Raw genomic sequence first — 23,147 nt, forward strand, 5'->3', positions numbered from 1 at the left:
CTAGGGTCGTTTCGCCTCTTCGCCTCCTTGCACACAAACCTACTAAAATACTCAAAGGGAGGGAATCGATCACCGTTCTCTTCCTTGTACCCTGAACCAATAGACACCCATCTTTCCTGCAGCCCAAATGGAAGCCTGTCCATAATTGGTCCAACTCCGTGTGAAGTATCCAGGTATGACAGGCCAGTTAGATAGCTGTCTTCTTTAGCACCTTGAATCTCCATGAGTAAATCTCCGAGTTCTCATAATTTAGTGTGGTCTTTGGCTGACACCCGAGGAAAATTGTCCAGCCGTTGAAATAGCGCCCTCTCAATAAATTCAGGGGCTGCATAGCAGTCCCGAAGTCTCTCCCATGCTTTGTGTAAGGCTAGCTTGGGGTTGTTGACGTACACGGAGCGTATGCGTTTCACCTGTTCACTTGATTCCTTTCCCAGCCATTTAGTCATAAGGTCCAACTCTTGGGTTGCTATGAGCTGGACTCCGCCGGTGGCACTGGTGAATGAGGAGTACCACGCATGTTAATTTTCAGGCTTATCGTCAAACTAGTACAGTCCTGAATTGACGAGGTCTTGTTGCGCTAAATACTGTGCCAAGGGTTCTGCTGCAGGTGGCGTGCTAGCTGGGGGAATATGTTGGGGAACATATGACTGAGTGTGTACGTTCATGATGGGATTTGATGTTCTGACTTCAGCCTTTCTCTCTGATCTCGCCAGATCTGGTAAGTTTGGTGCCAGGAAGTATTCGTAGTCAGCCCTTTCATACTTGATTTTGTGGCAAGGTTGCAATTGTGAGTTGTCTTCCCCACGTGGACACGATGCAACGAAGCTTCCATGTGATTTCACATGAGATGGGACGCCAACAGGCAAGTATGGAGAGGGAGAATGAATCTGCGGTCAATTTGAGATTGGACATATTCGCTGGTGCGTTCCAATTTGGCTGTCTCTGACATAGATTTTCATGTTTTGTCTAGAACGTGCATTTCTTCAGCGTTTTCCAACACTTGTGTTTCCACTGCGGCCACATCAGCTTCTCGTTGTAGCGTCAGCATTTCTAACTCTGTATCTATCCTTGCCTTTTCCTTCTGGTTTTCCGCATCTCTGGCAGCCTTTTCCATTTTCAGTTTTGCTTCTTGGTTAGCATATGACGCTCGCACCTTGGCGGCTTCTGCTTCAGCCCTTGTGAGGGCAGCCACACTTGTCGACGTCCTACTGCTCTTGGCGCTGAGTGCAAGCAACTTGATGCTTGATCGCGAAGCCATCGTACCACTTGTCGAAACATCTAATGATTTCGCCTTTTCACTGTTGTGTTCTTGTGCAGTGTGTTGAAACTCTGACTAAACACCAAATTAAACCAGAGCCAATGAAGACAGAGTCATAGTAAGGTTAACCATTTACTGTTCACTCTTCCACATTAACATCGTATGGTGAAAACTGTTGATAAAAAAATACAGACATATACAGCGTCTGTTTCATTCTGGAGACAACGCGCGCTCTCTTCTTTTAGCGAGCGTCTCCAGCCGCCCCGAGTAACAAGCGAGGGGTGTCCCGTCAAACCGCCGCCGGGCCCGAGCCCACCCCGCGTTTGAAATTGAAAAGCCGACACGCGCGCCACCTGAACCGCCGCTTCCTTAACAGAAACGGTGTTAATATTTTTACTTCAAATACTTCCATAGGAACTTACAGCGTTGCTTCTGTAATGTTTCTTTGTGGGTAGACACGGAGCTCTTCACGATCATGCTGCACGCGTGGCACCCGCCTTCTCACCTTCCCGAACCGGAGGTTACACATAAGACGCAGCGAAACCGGAGGTGACGTCATCACATGCCGCGATATACCATAGACAATGAATTTACCTTTGTTATACTGTAACATAATTATCAACCTTTAACTTTAACTAGAAAATAGTTACAAATAAATCATCTAAAGCATAGACCCAGCAAAGTCAAATTAAGGGCAACACACGTGTAAATATAAACTTGCCTGATGCAGCGTCACAGTCACATAGCTTAAATGCTGGAATGTGAACCCGAAACATTTGCCATCTTTAAATCTACAGCTGTTGTTTAACCAGCTAATTTCCGTCTGAAGTTGGTTGGTTGTTTGCTCAGTAAATGGAGTTATTTGTAAGGATTTGCTTTCCGTGGCAACACATACAAAATGCTGGAGGAAATCGGCAGGCCAGGCAGCATCTAAGGAAAAGTGTCAACAGTCGACGTTTCGGACTGAGACCCTTAGGACTCGAAAGGAGGGGGAGAAGTCAGTGGAAACGTCGACTGTTGACTCTTCTCCATAGTTGCTATCTAGCCTGCTGAGTTCCTCCAGCATTTTGTATGTGTTGGTTTAGATTTCCAGCATTTACAGATTTTCTCGCATTTGAGTTGCTTTCTGTGTTCAGTCGGAGACGCAATGGCGAGTGAATTTCCCAGTAACCTATGCGGCCGTAGTGGCGCTATATTGAAAGAAGAACACCCAGTGGTTTATGGAGGACTTTCCATACGCTTAGAACGCTAGGTGGAAAAGTTACTATAACTACTGTATTCCTGGCTCTGAACGCTTACACCCATCTCAGAACTTTGTATGCACATTTCCCGCCATAACAACATCAGGCGAACACTCCCCCATTTTGTGTGCACACATACTACCACTGCTGTTATTTACTGTCCAGCCTGGCGATCACGCAAGTACTACGGGGATCGGCGTTTGTCGATCGCTGACATCAAGCGCAGCTGACGTACGCCGTCTCCTGACGTAGTTTGTATCGCGAACGCCGTTTCCAGGTGCCAGCGCCGTGTACGCAGTGACGTCATGGACACTGCGTGATGATGCTGTTGGCCCGCCGGTTTGCAGTTACGTGACCGTGGAGGCCGATCTTGCGGCCTGGACCTGGAGTGGGCACCATGGATCCGGTGGTGACGGCAGTGAGTACCTCGGGCTCGAGGGGCGGGAGGCAGCTGCAATGAATACCCAGGGACTGGGGACTGGGGGCCAGGGGCTGGTTGACCTCTGTTGGCTGTGGTCTCCGATGTGGCTCGCCCTTCGACTGTTCCTGCCCGAAGGAGAGCGTACAGTGGGGAGGTGGATGGTGTCGAGAGAGGTTGGATCCACTCATCCAGACAGGTGGAAGGCGTCCATCAAGGGTATGGATGAGGTAAATTCCTCGAGGTGTCCCTGTAGCAGCCCCAGCCTCTGGCTGCAGTTGTAGCCACGATATTTATATGACTGGTGCAGTTGAGCTTCCAGTGAGTGGGTAGTTAGATTCTGTGTTATTGCCTGTAACTTGGATGTGTGCCACTAAACTTGTACAGGTCTTGCTTGTCAAATGTGGTCTGTCTTCTTAACGGGAAAAGAATTCAAAAATAAGAGGTGCAAATTGGAAGTCCCTGAAGATTAGATTGAGTTGGTGGTAAAGAAGGAAATGCAATGTTAGCATTCATAGTAAGAGAACTATAATGTAAAAAAGCAAGGTTATACCGCTGAGGCTTTAAAGGATGTTGGTCATATTGTATGTAAAATGTTGTGAGAAATTTATGTCCTGTATCTAAGGAAAGGGTCCAGAAAAGATTTAAAATAACGATCCCAGAAATGGAAGGCTTAATATATTAGCAGCATTGGTTATTCTCTAAACCTGTACTTGATGGAGTTCAGAAGGATGAGGGGGATCTCGTTAAAACTTACTGTATGTTGCAAGGCCTGGATAGTGTGGTTATGGAGAGGATGCTTCCATCAGTAGAAGAGTTCAAAGTTCAAAATAAATTTATTATGAAAGTACATATATATGTCAGTATAAACAACTCTGAGATTCATTTTCTTGAGGGCATTCACAGTAACTACAAAAGACACAAATAACACACTCAACAGGGCAGGCAAACAACCAATGTGCAAAAGATAACAAACCGCAAATATAAAAAAAAGAAAAATTAATAAACAATAAATATTGAGAACATGGGATGAAAAGTGCTTGAAAGTGAGTCAATATGTTGTGAGAACAATTCAGTGAGGAACTTTGTCATGTCCTGTACACAAGTGTAAAGGAGAACAAAATAATTGTTACTCTGGATCTGATGCAGCTCAAAAAAACTACAAAAGATAAGTAACACAGTCAAAGTTTTAAAAAAACACACAATCAGTATAAATACATAAGATAGCATATATGCATTGATTGTATGTTCAAAAAGTGATGCTAGGCTGTATATAAAGTGACTGATAGGAAATAATAAAGTAGTGGTGGAGTTAGTGGGTGGTGGCCTTATTGTTTGTGGAAAGTAACTTTTTCAGAGTCTGGTGGTCCTGGCTTAGATGCTATGTGGACTCCTCCCTCATGAGAGCGGGACAAAACAGTCCACGAGCAGAGCAGGTGGGATCCGTCATGATGTTACTGGTCCTTTTCCTGCACCTTTCTGTTTACGTGTTCTTTATGGCGGGTAGACTGGTGATGGATTGGACATCCCATCCGCTGCAGTACAGTTTCTGTATCAAGCAATGATGCAGCTTGTCAGGATGCACTCTACTGCACAACTAGAATAATGTGGGTATGCCAGGACCACTGGACTCAAAAACATAAAAAAGTACTTTCCCTAAGCAGTAAGGCTGATCAACACCACCACCCACTAACTCCACCACTACTTAATTATTTCCTGTCAGTCACCTTGTGTACTGCCTGGCGTCACCTTATGGATATACAGTCTATTTATGTAAGCTATCTTATGTCTTAATAATTGTTTTTTAATGTGTTCTTTACCTTTCATGATTTATTTGTGCTGCATTGGATCTGGAGTAACAATTATTTTGTTCGCCTTACACTCGTGTACAGGAAATGAACCCCCTCTCTTTAAGTCATTTCTTTGTTGTTGGTGATGAACCCCACCACTGTTGTGTTATTGGCGAACTTGATGATGTGACTGCTCAGGCTGTGCTGTCGTGTGTGAGCAGTGGGCCCAGCACAGAGCCCTGGGGTTAGGGAGGTACCTGTGTTGAGGAAGATCGGGAGGAGGAAGCGGTTGTGCATCCTGATTATCTGGGGTCTTTTCATTAGGAAGTCCACACAGTTGCTCAGTGATGTATTTCGACCAAGGAGTAGGAATTTATTCACCAATGTCTCTGGGACAGCAGTGTTGAATTCCAAACTGAAATCCAGAAACTAATGAAAATGTCCTTGTTGGTGTCAGGGCCAGGTTCATGACAGATGCTGTGGCTGGGGATCATTTATCAGACAGAATCTGAGGGCACAGCCTCAGAATAAAAGATTTCCCTTTAGAAATCAGATGAAGAGGAATTTCTTCAGCCAGAAGGTAGTGAATCTGTTGATTCCTTGCCACAGAGGGCTGTGCAGGTCAAGTCATTAGATGTATTTAAGGCAGATGTTGATTGGTAAGGAAGGTAAGGGTTATTGGGAGAATGGAGGTTTAAAAATAAGATTTAATTGAATAGCAGAATATACTTGGTGTGCTGAATGGACTAATTTTGCTCTCACAGTTGCAAGAAAAAGTTTGTGAACCCTTAGCAATTACTTGTTTTTCTGTATTAATTGCTCATAAAATGTGGTCTGATCTTCACCTAATTCACAATAATAGACAAAACAATCTGCCTAAACTGATAACACATAAACAATTGTACTGCTGCTCATCAATACTGAGTAGACCATTTAAACGATTACAGTCTAGGTTCAAAGAAGTATGTGAACCTCCAGGGTAATGCCTTCTACAAAAGCTTTTTGGAGTCAGGTGTTTCAATCAATGAGATGAGATTGTGGTTTGTAGAGGTGTCCTGCCCCATATAAAAAAGACTCACAAAGTCAGATTACTGACAGAGCCGGCTCTTCTCAATAAAGATTTGTTTATGTGCACCATGCCTCCATCAAAACAACTTTCAGAGGACCTTAGAAAAAGAATTGTAGATACATCAAGCTGGAAAAGGCTACAAAGCAAATCTAAAGATCTGAGTATACATCAGTCCACAGTACGAGAAATTGTCCACAACTGGAGGAAATTCAGTATTGTAGCTACTCCCAAGGAGTGGGCATCCTGCAAAGATCACACCAAAAGCACAACATGCAATGCTGAAGGAGGTGAAAAAAAACCTAAGAGTAACAGCAAAAGACCTGCAGAAATCTCTAGAACTCACTGAAGTCTCTGTTCATGCATCCACTGTAAGGAAAATAACTGAACAGGAATGGTGTTCATGGAAGGACACCACAGAGAAAGCCGCTGTTCTCAAAAAAAACATTGCTGCAATCTCAAGTTTGACAAAGACCACCTGGATGTTCCACAAAGCTTCTGGGACAATGTTCTGTGGACAGATGACCCAAATTTTGAACTTCCTGGCAGAAATGCAAACCACAATATTTGGAGGAAAAAGGGCACTGCACACCAACATCAAAACCTCTTCCCAACTGAGGAGCATCATGGTTTGGGGCTGCACTTTGTGTTTCTCCTTCCTCTTTCCCTTTAACTCTACTCTTCATTTTTTTTTCTCCAGTTCTGCTGAAAGGTCTCAGTATGAAATGTTGACTGTACTCTTTTCCATAGATCCTACCTGGCCTGCTGAGTTTCTCCAGCATTTTGTGTGTGTTGCATGGTTTGGGACTGCTATGCTGCCTCAGGGCCTGGACAATTAGCAAACGTTGAGGGCACAATGAATTCAAAATTGTGTCAAGACATTTTACAGGAGAATGTCAGAGTAGCAGTCTGTCTCCTGAAGCTTAATAGAAGTTAGATGATGTAACAGGATAATGATCTGAAACACGAGTAAATCAACAGCAACATATGGTATAAAAAGAAGAAAATTTGTGATTCGGAATGGCCAAGTCAAGAGTCCAGACCTTAACCCAATTGAGATGCTGTGGCATGACCTGAAGAGGGCTGTTCATGCAAGGAATCCCAGAAATATGAACTGAAACAGTTTTGTATGGTTTAAAATTCCTCCTCGCCAATGTGCAAGTCTGCTGAGCAGCTGCAGGAAACGTTTGTTGGAGGTTATTGCTGCTAAAGGAGGTTCTATCAGTTATTAAGTACAAGTTTTCACATACTTTTTCCAGCCCGGACTGTGAATGATTAAACAACAATGTGTTCAATAAAGACCTGAAAACTATAATTGTTTGTATGTTATTAGTTTAGGCAGATCGTGTTTGTCTTTTATTGCGACTTAGATGAAAATCAGACCACATTTTATAGATAATTTATGCAGAATCCAGGTAATTGCAAAGGGTTCACAAACTTTTTCTTGCAGCTGTATATCTAAATAAAGCACCAGATGACCATAAGACAAGTACATGGACAAACACAGACAAATGGGACTAGTTTGGAGTGACAATCGGGATGGAATGGACAAGGTGGGCCGAAGGGCCTTTTTCCATGCTCCAGTGGCATAGCTGGAAGAGCTGCTGCTACACAGCTCCAGTGACCTGTGTTCAATTCTTGCATGTTCTCTTTGTGTCTGCCTGGGTTTCTTTCCACCTCCCAAAGGTGTATGGGTTAATTGGCCACCTTAAATTACTGTAGGTAAAAGGTACAGTGTGGATGGAGTTGGTGAGATGGTGGAAGGATTAAAATGGAATCAGTATAATAGGTGCTTCGTCATTGGTGGGGCTCTGGGTGGGAGGTTCTAATTAACTCAGTAATTCTTCGGTTTCTACTGTTCTTCATTTTAGTTTGAGGTGTAACTGTTTCTTGTAACTTTTGCTACTAATCTTATGCTGTGAGGTTAAAGGATAAAATGTAGTTGGGTGCTACACAAGTAATTGGAATTGGTTTATTATTATCACATGTACAAGGTACGTTAACAAAACTTATTTCTGCTTACCATCCAGCATCATCATCATCGGGTGCCATGCCCAGTTTGAGCTTTGACTGCCATTGCCCTCGCACTCCTGTTTCAGGTCAAGTGGATCAATTCATTGGTATTCATTTCCAGTTCTCTTGCTGCTGCCTCCATCATCATTTGTCTTTGTCTTCCTCTTGCTTTCTTCCCTTCAATCTTTCCCATAGTTACCGTGCATTCTAACTCCTCTTTCCTAATCACATGTCCAATGAAGTTACATTGTCATTTCAAGATCTCATACATTATTCCTCTTTTTGTGTTTGCTCTGTTCATGACATCCTCGTTAGGTATTTGTTTTGTCCATGATATTCTTTGCATCCTCCTCAAAAACCACATCTCTGCTGCTTAAATTCGTTTCCTCATGTTACTAGATATTGGCCAACAGTCTGAGCCATATAACATAACTGGATAAACGTAACATTTCAGTACTCTGAGGTGGGTTGTCATGCCTAGTTTAGTATTGGTCAGTATACTCTTCATTCTCGCAAAGGTGTCTTTTGCCATCCCTATTCTTCTTTTGATGTCCATGTCGCACCTGCCATCTGATGTCACCCAGCTTCCTAAGTAACAAAAGTTCTGTACTTGTTTTGTCTTCCCCATTTATTCTCAGTCTGCAGATAGGACTCTCCTTTTTAGATATCACCATACACTCTGTCTTTTTGCAGTTAATAGATAGACTCATTTTTGCACTTCCTTCAACAATTATATCTATTAAGTTTTTTAGTTCTTCCTCTGTACTTGCAATTAACACAGTGTCATCTGCATATCTGAAACTATTGATGTTTTCACCGCCAACTTTGATTCCCAGGATGTCTGTTATTTTTTGTAATATTGTTTCACTGTACACATGAAATAAATCAGGGGAGAAAACACACCCTTGTCTAACGCCTCTCTTGATTTTCGTAAACTGACTCACTTCTCCATCTATTCTTACAGCAGCAGTTTGTTCCCAGTACAGATTTCTGATTAGGCGGAGGTCTTTCAAATCTAGATCTAGAGTTTTCTGTAATATTACTTTTAGCTCTTGTCATCAAAATTCTTACCATCCATACCAACCCTAATTACAACAGTGCATTGAGGTAGTTCTGTGCACATCTTTTTAAAAATAAATGTTTACCTTCTTTCCAACTAGAATTCAAGTGGAAACATGACCAGGTTGTTTGTACTGATTTTTGCATACAATAAGATCAAAACTAATCTTTTACCTCCATACATTGTCTTCTAATCCCATGTCCCTTAATATCTAAAAACCCATTGATGATCACTTTGAACCTATTCTGTGATTAATCCTCTCCAATCCTGTCAGGTAATGAATTCCAAAGACTTCTCTTCTCTGTCCTGAAGAGCACTCTGATCCTTGGTTCTAAACGTGCCAGCAGGATAAATATCAACTCCACTCTGTCAGGACTTGTATGGATTTTTTACCTTTCAATGGAATCATTTCTCATTTGTCAAACAGTTCAGGGCTCATCTCCTTAATCTCTACTCTTGTGACAATATTTGGCAAAATCCTGGTGAACCTATGCAGCGGTCTTTTTATTGCATAAGGTAGGAAGACCAGAAATTGCACGTAGTATTCCAGATGCATCTTACCAGAACTTTATATAACTGGAGCAAGATGTCTCTTGTGCTCAAAACACCTTGCAAAAAAATGACAATTTTGACATTTGCTGGTAGTACTATTTGCATGTTAACTTTCAGCTGTTCATGTACAAGGAAATTCCAGTCTCACTTGCCATTTAAAAGTAAATTCCACCATTCTCATTTTTTCACATTGTACCCCATTGTACGTCCTCACGCACTCACTGAAGCACCCCTCTCGGTCCATTCAGCCACCTAGCCTTTGCTTTTTTGGTGTATTTATTCCCCAGTCTAAATAACTGTGACAAGCTGGGGCTGAAAGCATCAATCTTTGCAGCGTCCAGAGTATGTTTTAGTTTGTAAACTGATCATCAGTCGCCAATAGTATATTGCCCAAATACTATGTGCTGTAGTTTTAATCGTTTCTTGTGTGGCAGCTTATCAAAACCCTTCTGAAGATTCAAATCTGTCATACCCACTCAACTTGTAGAGAAAATCACACACAGAGCATAGAAATAGTCTCTTTGGTCCATCAAGACAAGCATCATGTGTTAATTTTTAGTTAAAATTATCCTCACATTCTCATGAACTCCAGCTAGATTGCTACACACAAAATAGGCAATTTGCAGTGGCCAATTAATCTACCAACTGTACATCTGATGTGGGTAGAACCAGAGCATCCGGAGGAAGTCTGTGTCGTCACAATGTACAAACTCCATTTAGTCGGCACCTGAGGACAGATCTGAATCCAGGTCTCTGGCACTGTGAGGCAATGGCTCAAATAATTGCACCACTCGTTCATAGTTTGCTAGTTGCTACCTTGAAAGCTCCTCATAGATGTGCTAAAATTAATCATGTTGGCTCTGGCCAGTGTGAGGCTGTAGAATTTCAAGTCAAGTCACTTTTTACTATCATTTCAACCATAACTGCTGGTACAGAACATAGTAAAAATGAGACAATGTTTTCCAGGACCATGGTGCTACATGAAACAATACAAAAACTACACTGAACTACGTAAGGAAAAACACGAAAACTACACTAGACTACAGACCTATCCAGGACTGCATAAAGTGCACAAACCAGTGCAGTCATTACAATAAATAATAATAAATAAACAAGACAGTAGGCACAGTAGTGGCCATAGTAGGTTGGTGTCAAGCCAGGCCCTGAGTATTGAGGAGCCTGATGGCTTGGGGGAAGAAACAGTTACATAGTCTGGTCGTGAGAGCCGGAATGCGTTGGTGCCTTTTTCCAGATGGCAGGAGGGAGAAGAGTGCGTGGGGTGCTTCATAATGCTGTTTGCTTTGCGGATGCAGCATGTGGTGTAAATGTCAGTGATGGCGGGAACAGAGACCCCGATGATTTTCTCAGCTGACCTCACTATCCGCTGCAGGGTCTTGCGATCTGAGATGGTGCAATTTCCGAACCAGGCTGTGATGCAGCTGCTCAGGATGCTCTCAGTACAACCTCTGTAGAATGTGGTGAGGATGGGGGGTGGGAGATGGACTTTTCTCAGCCTTTGCAGAAAGTAGAGATGCTGCTGGGCTTTCTTTGCTAGGGAGCTGGAGTTGAGGGACCAGGTGAGATTCTCTGCTTGGTGAACACCAAGAAATTTGGTGCTCTTAACGATCTCAACGGAGGAGTCATCGATGTTCAGCGGAGAGCGGTTGCTCCGTGTCCTCCTGAAGTCAACAACCACCTCTTTTGTTTACATTCAGAGACAGGTTGTTGGCTCTGCACCAGTCCGTTAGCCGCTGCACCTCCTGTCTGTGTGCTGACTCATCATTCTTGCTGATGAGACCCACCACGGTCGTGTCATCGGTGAACTTGATGATGTGGTTCGAGCTGTGTGTTGCAGCACAGTCGTGGGTCAGCAGAGTGAACAGCAGTGGACTGAGCACACAGCCCTGGGGGGCCCCTGTGCTCAGTGTGATGGTGTTGGAGATGCTGCTACCAATTCGGACTGACTGAGGTCTCCCAGTCAGGAAGTCTAGGATCCAGTTGCAAAGGGAGGTGTTCGGGCCCAGTAGGCTCAGATTTCCAATCAGTTTCTGAGGAATGATTGTGTTGAATGCTGAACTGAAGTCTATGAACAGCATTCAAACGTACGTGTCTTTTTTGTCCAGGTGGGTTAAGGCCAGGTGGAGGCTGATGGCAACAGCATCGTCTGTTGAACAGTTGGGTGGTACGCATCATCAGGCACGATGATAATGAACAGCACGACTGATGTTGGCCGAACAGGTGGACTAACACCTGTTTTTCTTTTCCTCTTCATTCTTTGTTCCTCGACGTATTGATCTACATAAGTTTCCAAAACATTGCAGTCGTCTGATTTACACAAGCCATATGCAGATTAAAATATTAGATTATATTACCGTAAGATATCGGAGCACTTTGGCTCATTGAGTCTCCTCCGCCATTCCGTCATGGCCAATTTAAGATCCCTCTCAACCCCATTCTCCTCCCTTCTCCCGTAACCTTTGATACCTTTACTAATCAAGAACCTAAGAACTTCCATTCTGTGACAATGAATTCCACAGATTCACCACCCTCTGGCTAAAGAAATTCCTCCACATATCTGTGCTAAAAGGACATGCTTCAATTCTGAAGCTGTGCCCTCTGATCCCAGACTCCTCCACTGCAGGAAATATCCCACAACTCCACTCTATCTAGGCCTTTCAATATTCAATAGGTGTCAATGGGATCCCTCATTCTTATAAACTCCAGCATATACAGTCCCAGGGCCATCAAATGCTTTTCATACATTAAATCTTTTATTCCCAGAATCATTCTCGTGAACCTCCTCTAGACACTTGCTATGTGCACATGCAATTTTCTGATTTATTCTTTCCCTTACATTGCTGTTTCTATTTGTGGGCCAGTCTAAGCTCCCACCTATATCTTGTTTCGTGGTTCCATCCAGGGATCCCTCTTCATGTTTTCTTTTTTCCCTTCCTCCTTGTTCCATTTGCTTAAGTCTCTTTCTTTCTTCCCAAAATGGCAGATCCTGGAATCAGAATCAGGTTTATTATGACGAGCATGTGTAGTGATATTTGTTAACTTTGCAGCAGCAGTACAATGCAATACCTGATAGTACAGAAAAAAAAGTAAATCAGTTACATTAAGAATATATGGATATTAGATTAAAAATAGTGCAAAACAGAAATGATCTATTTTTTTTTTAAACTGAGGTAGTGTTCATGGGTTCAACGTTCATTTAAAATCCTATGGCAGAGGGGAAGAGACTGTTCTTGCATCACTAAGTGTGTGCCCTCAAGCTTCTGTACTTTCTTCCTGATGGTAACAATGAGAGGAGGGCATATCCTGGGTGATGAAGTCCTTATTAATGGACACCACCTTTCTGAGGCACCGCTCCTTAAACGTGTCTTGGATACTATAGAGGCTGGTACACAAGATGGAGCTGACTAATTTTACAACTTTCTGTAGCTTCCGGTCCTGTGCAGTAGCCCCCCACTCCCCCACCATACCGAACAGTGATGCAGTCTGTCAGAATGCTCTCCACAGTACATCTACAGAAGTTTTTGAGTGTTTTAGGTGACAAACCAAGTCTCTTCAAGCTCCGAATGAAATATAGCTGCTGACTTGCCTTCTTTATAGCTGCATTGATATGTTGGGATCAGGTAAGATCCTCAGAGATCTTGAGCCAGGAACTTGAAATTGCTCACTCTCTCCACTTCTGATCCCTCAATGAGGATTGGTTTGTGTTCCCTCGTCTTGTGACCCTTCCTCAAGTCCACGATCAGCTCTTTTGCCTTACTGACATTGAATGCAAGGTTATTGCTGTGACACCACTCAACTACCTGGTATGTCTCACTCTTGTACACCCTCTCATCTCCACCCGAAATGCTTGTGTCATCAACAAATTTATACATGGCATATGAACTGTACCTAGCCACACAGTTATAGATATAGAGGGAGTAAAGCAGTGGGCTAAGCACACACCCCTGAGGTGCATCATTGTTGATCGTCAGTGAGGAGGAGATATTATCACCAGTTGCCACAGATTGAGGTCGAGGATCCAATTGCAAAAGGAGGTACAGAGGCACAGGTTCTGTAGCTTATCGATCAGGACTGTGGAAATGATGGTGTTAAACGCTGAGCTATAGACAACGAACAGCATCCTGACATGGGTGTTTGTATTGTCCAGGTGATCTAAGGCCATGTGAACAGTCATTGAGATTGTGTCTGCTGCAGACCTATTGTGGCGATAGGAAATTTGCAATGGGTCCAGGTCCTTGCTGAGGCAGAAGTTGATTCTAGCCATGACCACCTCTCAAAGAGATTGAAAATGTCCTTGAATACTCCTGCCAGTTGATTGATACAAGTTTTCAGAGCCTTACTCCGTGTCCCATTGGGGCCTACCTCCTTGCAAGGGTTCACCCTGCTGAAAAACAGCCTGACATTGGCCTCCGAGACAAAGATCACGTGGTCACCAAGTGCAGCAGGGATCTTCAGAGCTGTAGTTTTATTCTCCTTTTCAAAACGGTCATAGAAGGCATTGAGCTCATCTGGTAGTGAAGCATTGCTGCCATTCATGCTGTTGGGTTTCAGTTTGTAGGAAGTAATGTCCTGCAAACCCTGCCATAGTTGACATGCATCTGATGTCGGCTCCAACATCGCTCAAAATTGTTTCTTTACTCTTGAAATAGCCCACTGCAAGTCCTCCCTGGTTTTCTTGTAGAGATCTGGGTCACCGGATGTAAATGCTACAGATCTAGCCCTCAGCAGAAAACAAACCTCTTGTTTCATCCAGGGTTTTTGGTTGGGGAATGTACAGCGAGTTTTTGTAGGCACACACTCATCCATACAGTTTTTAACGAAGTTGGTAACAACTGCAGCATACTCATCCAGATTTAAAGGTGAAGCCCTGAATACGGTTCAGTCCACCGATTTAATGCAGTCCTGTAAGCACTCCTGTGCTTTCCTCGTCCATACCTTGATCCTCATTATTGGTGCTGCAGTCTTCAGTCTCTGCCTCTAGTCAGGGAGTAGAAGTACAGCCAGGTGATCAAACTTTCTGAAGTGTGGGTGTGGAATAGCACGGCAGATATTCTTGATGGTGGTGTAATAATGGTCCAGTGTTGTTTCCTCCGGTACTACAAGTGATTTGTTGGTAATAATTATTTAGTGACTTTTTCAAGCTAGCCTGATTAAAATTCCCCAAAATGATGGTGAAGCCATTAGGGTAGGCTGTTTCATGCATGTTTTTCCCATTGCTGAGATCATCTCGAGCCTGTTTGACATTGGCCTGAGGTGGAATGTGCACCACTGTCAAAATGATCGCTGAAATCTTCCATGGCAGGTAAAATGGATGGCATTTAATTGTGAGACATTCCAGGTCAGGTGAGCAGAATTAGGACATCACTGACACAATTGTGCACGAAAAGGAGTTGATTGTGAAGCATACATCTTCACCTCTGCTTTGAGAGTCTCTATCCTGATGGTGTATAATGAACCTGTCAATCTGAATAGCTGCATCCAGCACGGAAGGGGTTAACCAGGATTCTGTGAAACAAAAGACGCAATATATAGTCCCTCTCTTGGTCACCTTACAACTATTTATCTGCAATAACTGTTAGTCTGTTATTTGTTACTATTTGAATATTTGTTTATTATTGTCACATAAGACCATAAGACAAAGGAGCAGAAGTCGGCCATTCGGCCCATCGAGTTTGCTCCGCCATTCTATCATGAGCTGATCCATTCTCCCATTTAGTCCCACTCCCCCACCTTCTCACCATAACCTTTGATGCCCTGGCTACTCAGATACCTATCAATCTCTGCCTTAAATACACCCAATGAATTGACCTCCACTGCCATCTGTGGCAGCAAATTCCACAGATTCACTACTGTTTGGCTGAAAAAATTTACTCGCATCTCTGTTCTGAATTGGCGCCCTTCAATGTACTAAGGTAGAGTGAAACTGTATTGTTTACCACTCATACAGATCAATTAATTAAAGATTACTTAGAGCAGTGCATTAAGTTAGTACAAGGGTAAGCAATGATAGCAATGTACTGGGTTCAGGATAGGTTTGTCCTACTGAGGCAAAGAAAAAGTGGTAGGAAAAGGAAACAGGACTCAAGGGTGGCGTTCTCAGGATTGCTGCCAGTGCTACGTGATAGTGATGGTAAGAATTGGAGGAGATGGCAGTTGAATGCGTAGCTGAGGAGTTGGTGCAGGGGGCAGGGTTTTAGATTTTTGGATCATTGGGATCTCTTCTGGGGAAGATGGGACCTGTACAGATTGGATGGGTTGCACCTGAAATCAAGGGAGAGCAATATTTTTGCAGGTAGGTTTGCTAGCATGGTTCAGGAGGGTTTAAACTAATTTGCAAGGGGGATGGGACCCAGCGTGATAGAGCAGTGGAAGAAGTTCATGGAGTAAGGCCAGATCTAACATCTAGCGAGGCTTTGAGGAAAGAGAAGCAGAATAAAGGGTGTAAGGGTAGTAAGGTAAAAGGGCTAAAGTGCGTGTATTTCAATGCAAGAAGCATCAGGAACAAAGGTGATGAACTGAGAGCTTGGATACATACATGGAATTATGATGTAGTGGCCATTACAGAGACTTGGCTGGCACCAGGGCAGGAATGGATTCTCAATATTCCTGGATTTCAGTGCTTTAAAAGGGATAGAGAGGGGGGAAAACGGGAAGAGGGGTGGCATTACTGATCAGGGATACTATTACAGCTACAGAAAGGGTGGGTAATGTAGCAGGATCCTCTTTTGAATTGGTATGGGTGGAAGTCTGGAACAGAAAGGGAGCAGTTACTCTGTTGGGAGTATTCTATAGGCCCCCTGGTAGCAGCAGAGATACCAAGGAGCAGATTGGAAGGCAAATTTTGGAAAGATGCAAAAATAACAGGGTTATATGGACATGTGGTCGATGTTTAGGGAACTCTTGCAGGTAATTGGAGGAATTTAAGGTGAGGGTTATATGGGAAGCAGGGTTTTTAGGGTCGGCACAACATTGTGGGTCGAAGGCCCTGTACTGTGCTGTACTATTCTATGTTCTAAGTGAGCGAGGTCCTCAATGAAAACTTCTCTTCGGTATTCACCAATAAGAGGGAACTTGATGACGGTGAGGACAATATGAGTGAGGTTGATGTTCTGGAGCACGTTGATATTGAGGGAGAGGAGGTGTTGGAGTTGTTAAAATACATTAGGACGGATAAGTCCCCAGGGTCTGATGGAATATTCCCTAGGGTGCTCCACGATGCGAGGGAAGAGATTGCTGAGCCTCTGGCTAGGATCTTTATGTCCTCGTTGTCCACGGGTATGGTACCGGAGGATTGGAGGGAGGCAAATGTTGTCCCCTTGTTCAAAAGAGGTAGTAGGGATAGTCCGGGTAATTATAAACTAGTGAGCCTTACGTCTGTGGTGGGAAATCTGTTGAAAAAGATTCCCAGAGATAGGATCTCTGGGCATTTAGAGAATCATGGTCTGATCAGCAACAGTCAACATGGCTTTGTGAAGGGCAGATCCTGTCTAACGAGCCTGATAGATTTCTTTGAGGAGGTGACCAGGTATTGATGAGGGTATTGCAGCGGATGTGATCTACATGGATTTTAGTAAGGCATTTGACAAGGTTCCACATGGTAGGCTTATTCAGAAAGTCAGAAGGCATGGGATCCAGGGAAGTTTGGCCAGGTGGATTCAGAATTGGCTTGCCTGCAGAAAACAAAGGGTGGTGGTGGAGGGAGTACATTCGGATTGGAAGGTTGTGACTAGTGGTGTCCCACAAGGATCAGTTCTGGGAACTCTACTTTTCGTGAGTTTTATTAATGACCTGGATGTGGGGGTAGAAGGGTGGGTTGGCAAGTCTGCAGTCGACACAAAGGTTGGTGGTGTTGTGGATAATGTAGAGGATTGTCGAAGATTGCAGAGAGACATTGATAGGATGCAGAAGTGGGCTGAGAAGTGGCAGATGGCGTTCAACCCAGAGAAATGTGAGGTGGTACACTTTGGAAGGACAAACTCCAAGGCAGAGTACAAAAGTAAATGGCAGGATACTTGGTAGTGTGGAGGAGCAGAGGGATCTGGGGGTACATGTCCACAGATCCCTGAAAGTTACCTCACAGGTAGATAGGATAGTTAAGAAAGCTTATGGGGTGTTAGCTTTCATAAGTCGAGGGATAGAGTTTAAGAGTCATGAGATAATGATCCAGCTCTATAAAACTCTGGTTAGGCCACACTTGGAGTACTGTGTCCAGTTCTGGTCGCCTCACTAGAGGAAGGATGTGGAAGCATTGGAAAGGGTACAGAGGAGATTTACCAGGATGCTGCCTGGTTTAGAAAGTATGCGTTATGATCAGAGATTAAGGGAGCTAGGGCTTTACTCTTTGGAGAGAAGGAGGATGTGAGGAGACATGATAGAGGTATACACGATATTAAAGAGGAATCGATAGAGTGGACAGCCAGTGCCTTTTCCGCAGGGCACCACTGCTCAATGCAAGAGGACATGGCTTAAAGGTAAGGGGTGGGAAGTTCAAAGGGGATATTAGAGGAAGGTTTTTTTTCACTCAGAGAGTGGTTGGTGCGTGGAATTCACTGCTTGCGGCCGTAGTGGAGACAGATACACTAGTGAAATTTAAGAGACTAGTAGACAGGTATATGGAGGAATTTAAGGTGGGGGGTTATATGCCCCCTCAAGTTTACCTGGTCCTCCAACTTTCACCCTGCCCTCAAGTTTACCTGGGCCTCCAACTTTCATCCTGCCCTCAAGTTTACCTGGTCCATTTCTGACATCTTCCTCCCCTTTCTAGATCTTTCTGTCTCTATCTCTGGAGACAGCTTATCTACTGATGTCTACTATAAGCCTACTGACTCTCACTGCTATCTGGACTATTCCTCTTCTCACCCTGTCTCTTGCAAAAATGCCATCCCCTTCTTGCAATTCCTCCGTCTCCGCCACATCTGCTCTCAGGATGAGGCTTTTCATTCCAGGACGAGGGAGATGTCCTCCTTTTTTAAAGAAAAGGGCTTCCCTTCCTCCACCATCAACTCTGCTGTCAAACGCATCTCCCCCATTTCACGCACATCTGCTCTCACTCCATACTCCCGCCACCCCACTAGGAATAGGGTTCCCCTGGTCCTCACCTACCACCCCACCAGCCTCCGGGTCCAACATATTGTTCTCTGTAACTTCTGCCACCTCCAACGGGATCCCACCACTAAGCACATCTTTCCCTCTCCCCCCCCCCCCCCGCTTTCCGCAGGGATCGCTTCCTACACGACTCCCTTGTCCATTCGTTTCCCCTCCCCATCCCTCCCCACTGTTCTCCCTTCTGGCACTTATCCTTGTAAGCGGAACAAGTGCTACACATGCCCTGACACTTCCTCCCTTACCACCATTCAGGGCCCCAGACAGTCCTTCCAGGTGAAGCAACACTTCACCCGTGAATCGGCTGGGGTGATATACTGTGTCCGGTGCTCCCGATGTGGCCTTCTATATATTGGCAAGACCCAACGCAGACTGGGAGATCGTTTTGCTGAACATCTACGCTCTGTCCGCCAGAGAAAGCAGCATCTCCCAGTGGCCACACATTTTAATTCCACATCCCATTCCCATTCTGATATGTCTATCCACGGTCTCCTCTACTGTAAAGTTGAAGCCACACTCAGGTTGGAGGAACAATACCTTATATTCCATCTGGGTAGCCTCCAACCTGATGGCATGAACATTGACTTCTGAAACTTCCGCTAATGCCCCACCTCCCCCTCGTACCCCATCCGTTATTTATTAATATATACATATTCTTTCTCTCTCTCTCTCCTTTTTCTCCCTCTGTCCCTCTGATTATACCCCTTGCCCATTCTCTGGGTTCCCCCCCACCCCTTGTCTTTCTCCCCGGGCCTCCTGTCCCATGATCCTCTCATATCCCCTTTGCCAATCAACTGTCCAGCTCTTGGCTCCATCCCTCCCCCTCCTGTCTTCTCCTATCATTCTGGATCTCCCCCTCCCCCTGCCACTTTCAAATCTCTCACTAGCTCTTCCTTCAGTTAGTCCTGACGAAGGGTCTCGGCCCAAAACGTCGACTGTGCCTCTTCCTAGAGATGCTGCCTGGCCTGCTGCGTTCACCAGCAACTTTGATGTGTGTTTCTTATATGGGAGGTGGGGTTTGAGGGTCAGCACAACATTGTGGGCCAAAGGGCCTGTACTGTGCTGTACTATTCTATGTTCTATGTTCTGGAGTGCAGAATAAAGTGTTGCAGTTACAGAGGAAGTGCAGTGCAGGCAGACAAAAAGGTGCAAAGACATAACGAGGTAGATTGTGAGGTCAAGAGTCCACCATTAATTCACATGCCTTGTCACAAATGCTGCATGCTTTCAGGTAACGGACCTTCTGATCCCACCCTTAACAGTCCTCCCAAGATGTTGTGTAAATATATCAGAAGCAAATGGGGAGACTGTTAAAGAGTGAGTCCCTTGAGCAACAGAGGGCTAATCTATGTGGAGACAGGGATACGAGTGAGATCCTAACTGAATATTTCTCATCTGTGTTCAACCAGGAGAGGGACATGGAGGATAGTGATTTCAGGTAATGGGACTAGAGCAGGTCAGTTTTAAGAACATGGAGGTGTTAAGTTTATTGTACTCACAAAGTTTAATAAATCACAGGGCTGACAGATCTGCTCCTGGTTGCTGGATCCCAATGGAGTTTTTTTTGCATCTTTTATAGGATTACTGATTGTTTTTAATTTAACAGTGAACTTACAGGGACAGCAGGGATAAGCTGAGCAGTTACAGGCTGGTGAGCCTTATATCAGTGGCACAGTATGCTGTTTGTGTACATTTGGAAAGGCAAAGGCCAATGAGGGATGGTCAGCATGGCTTTGTGTGGAGAATATCCTGTCTCAGCAATTAGATTTTCGTTGAGGGGAATAAACAATCAACGTTTCAGGTTGAGACCCTTCGTCAGGACTGGAAAGAAAAGGGGCTGAAACCAGAATAAGAAGATGGAGGGAAAGGAGTGCAAGCTGGCAGGTAGTAAGTGAAATCGGATGAAGGGAAAAGTGCCTGGGTAGGATAAAGTAAAAGGTTTGGAAGGGATAGGTAGAAGAGGTAAAGGGTTGACGAAGAAGGAATCGAATTGGAGACAGTGGACCATGAAAGAAAGAGACAGATGGGAACCAGAGGGAGATGATGGTCCGTTGAGGAGAAGAGAAGGAGTGAGAGAGAAATTAGAATGGGGAATGGAAAGAGAAGTTGGGGGGGGGGGAGGAATTAATGAAATTGAAGAAATCAATGTTCATGCCATCAGGTTGCAGGGTACCTATATGGAATATGAATAAGTTTGGCCTTATCGTGGCAGTAGAGAAGGCCGTGGACAGACAGACATGTCAGAATGGAATGGTAAGTCAAATTGAAATGGGTGTCCAGCAGGAGATCTTGCTTTTTATGAAAGATAGAGTGATTCATTCATTGGGAATGATTAGAATCTGGAATGTGCTGCCAGAGGAGTGTTCAAATGTTCAAATTGAACACAATTTCTACTTTTAAGAGAAGTATAGATAGGCACTTAAATAGACAAAGCAAGCTGATCCCGTCCGAATGCGGGAGGATGGCATTATTGTAAATGGAGCAGTATCAACGTGATGGGACTAAGGGTCTATCTATGTTCTGTACAACTCTGCAGATCTACAAGGTGTGACTGCCTCCTGGAACAAGTTGTACTCGCAGCTTTCCCCTCCTTGATGCACTGTTGATCCAGCTCCCCCGTTGTGAACATAATTCCTCAAGCCACAGGTAATAAAAGAAAAAATTCTTCTTTTCTTTCTCTCTCACCATGTCACTTCTCATAAGAACTGCCTTGACTGGAACCATCAGATTCCTATTGTCAGGTGCCAGTTCCTTTGTCACTTGATTTCTATTAACCAGTTGTTGTTCGATTACTTAGGAGACTAGTTGTTTACTTATCATTGATAATTTCAAACCATAAGCTTCAGGAAGTATAACTGCAAATCCAATTCAGTTAACAGTTTTTAAATAAATCAAACCACCTTACCATAAACCACACTGAATGGACACAGCAGAGGATATTGAGATAATTACAGTTGGTGCAATAAAACACTTGCATGGTGGCACCCACGAAGTATTCTCAGATTTCGTGCTTTCTCTTGTCCCTTATGACAGAGGGAGGCTATTTAGACAACTGATTCTGTGCTAGCTCCCAAACACACCTGTCAGTCACATGCTCTGACTTTTCTCCTTGCAAGCTAGTCTCTCACATGCTCATTGAACCCCTATTACCACATTATTCTCCAACCACATTCCTGCATGAATGGCAATTTACAGCAGCCAGTTACTCTACCAGTCTGCACATTTTTACAATGTGAGAAAGAAGCCACAAGAACTTGCTAACTCCATACAGTGCCAGAGGTCAGAATAAATTTAGGTCACTGGAATTGAGATAGCAGTGCTACCCTGAACACCAATACCTAGTGAGGTCATTTTCAAAGTCTGATGTTCTTGTTAGTGTTTTTCTGTATGGGCGATCTATTGTTTTTTTGTGTGTGAGAGCGGGTATTTGAGGATTTGATGCTATTGTCACTGTTTTCTGTGAGGGAGAGGGTTGGGGTTTGATGCTATGTCGCTTTCTTTGCGAGGGAGGGGATTTGGGGTTTGATGTTCCAGCTGCCGTTTTCCATGTGGGTAATCTGTTAGTTTTTTGTGTGAGGGAGGAGTGGGGGGGAGGGTTTGGGGTTTGTGAGTTTTATTTCTTTTTCATGCCGGGAGTGGGTTGATGTCTTTTCTTTCAACAACACCCATGGTTTTTCTGTATTTCATGGCTATCTGGAGAAGGCGAATATCGGAGTTGTACATGTATACTTTGCCAATAAATTGAACTTTTGAATAGCTGTAACACCATGTTGGAAGGTTAACAGAGAAAATCTAAGAAACAAGCCCTTCAGCCCACAATGCTAGTGTAAACTAATCCTATATGCCTCTTAAACATTGCCATCATGTCTGTTTCTATCACTTCCCCTGGCAGTGTTGTCTAAGCATCTACCACTCTGCAAAACACCAAATACTGGAGGAACTCAGCAGTCAGGCTGCATCCATGGAAATTGACAATCAGTTGACATTTCAAGCCAAGACCCTTTTGCGGGAAGGGGTAGGAGATTAGCTAGAAGGTGATAGGTGAAGCCAGGCACCTACCATTGCCTTTTTTTTTTTAGAAAAGAACCTGCCTTACACATTCCATTTAAGCTTTCCCCTTTCACTTTAAACCTGTGCCTTCTCATATTCGACATCTTCACCCTGAGAAAAGGACTCTGACTGTGCCCTATCTATGCCTCTCATAATTTTATAAGCTTCTTTTATCAACCCTTCAGTTTCTGATGATCCAGAGAAAACAATCCAAGTTTGTCCAACTCCTGCTCATAACATAATACATTAAATCCAGGCAACACCTTGATGAACCTTTGCTACACCCTATCCAAAGTCTTCACATCCTTCCTGTAATGAGTTGACCAGAACTGCACAGAATATCCCACATGTGGCTTAACCAAAGCTTTATACAGATACACCATGATTTCTTAACTTTTATACTCAGTGTCCTGACCAGTGAAGGCAAGTATGCCTTCTTAACCACCCTATCTACTTGTATTCCTGCTCTCAGAGAGCAATGAATTTGCATCCCAAGATCTCTCTGTACATCAGTGCTCCCAGGGGGCCTGCTGTTTACTGTATACTTTCCTCTTCCATTTATCTCCCAAAGCCTAACTC

General features: G+C 44.0%; 1 protein-coding gene across 1 annotated transcript in view; it reads left to right on the forward strand.

Annotated features, from left to right (window-relative positions):
• The first annotated feature begins 2,799 nt into the window (after nt 1-2,799).
• The window catches only part of LOC140188783 (transmembrane and ubiquitin-like domain-containing protein 1), a 29,079-nt gene continuing 8,731 nt past the window's right edge, over nt 2,800-23,147 (forward strand). Inside the window, exons 1-2 of the mRNA XM_072245452.1 lie at nt 2,800-2,917; nt 21,055-21,164. The gene's annotated coding sequence lies outside the window, so the exon portion shown is untranslated. The remainder of the gene's footprint in view (nt 2,918-21,054; nt 21,165-23,147) is intronic.

The sequence above is a fragment of the Mobula birostris genome, chromosome 1 (genome assembly GCF_030028105.1).
Source record: "Mobula birostris isolate sMobBir1 chromosome 1, sMobBir1.hap1, whole genome shotgun sequence".
NCBI lineage: Eukaryota > Metazoa > Chordata > Chondrichthyes > Myliobatiformes > Myliobatidae > Mobula > Mobula birostris.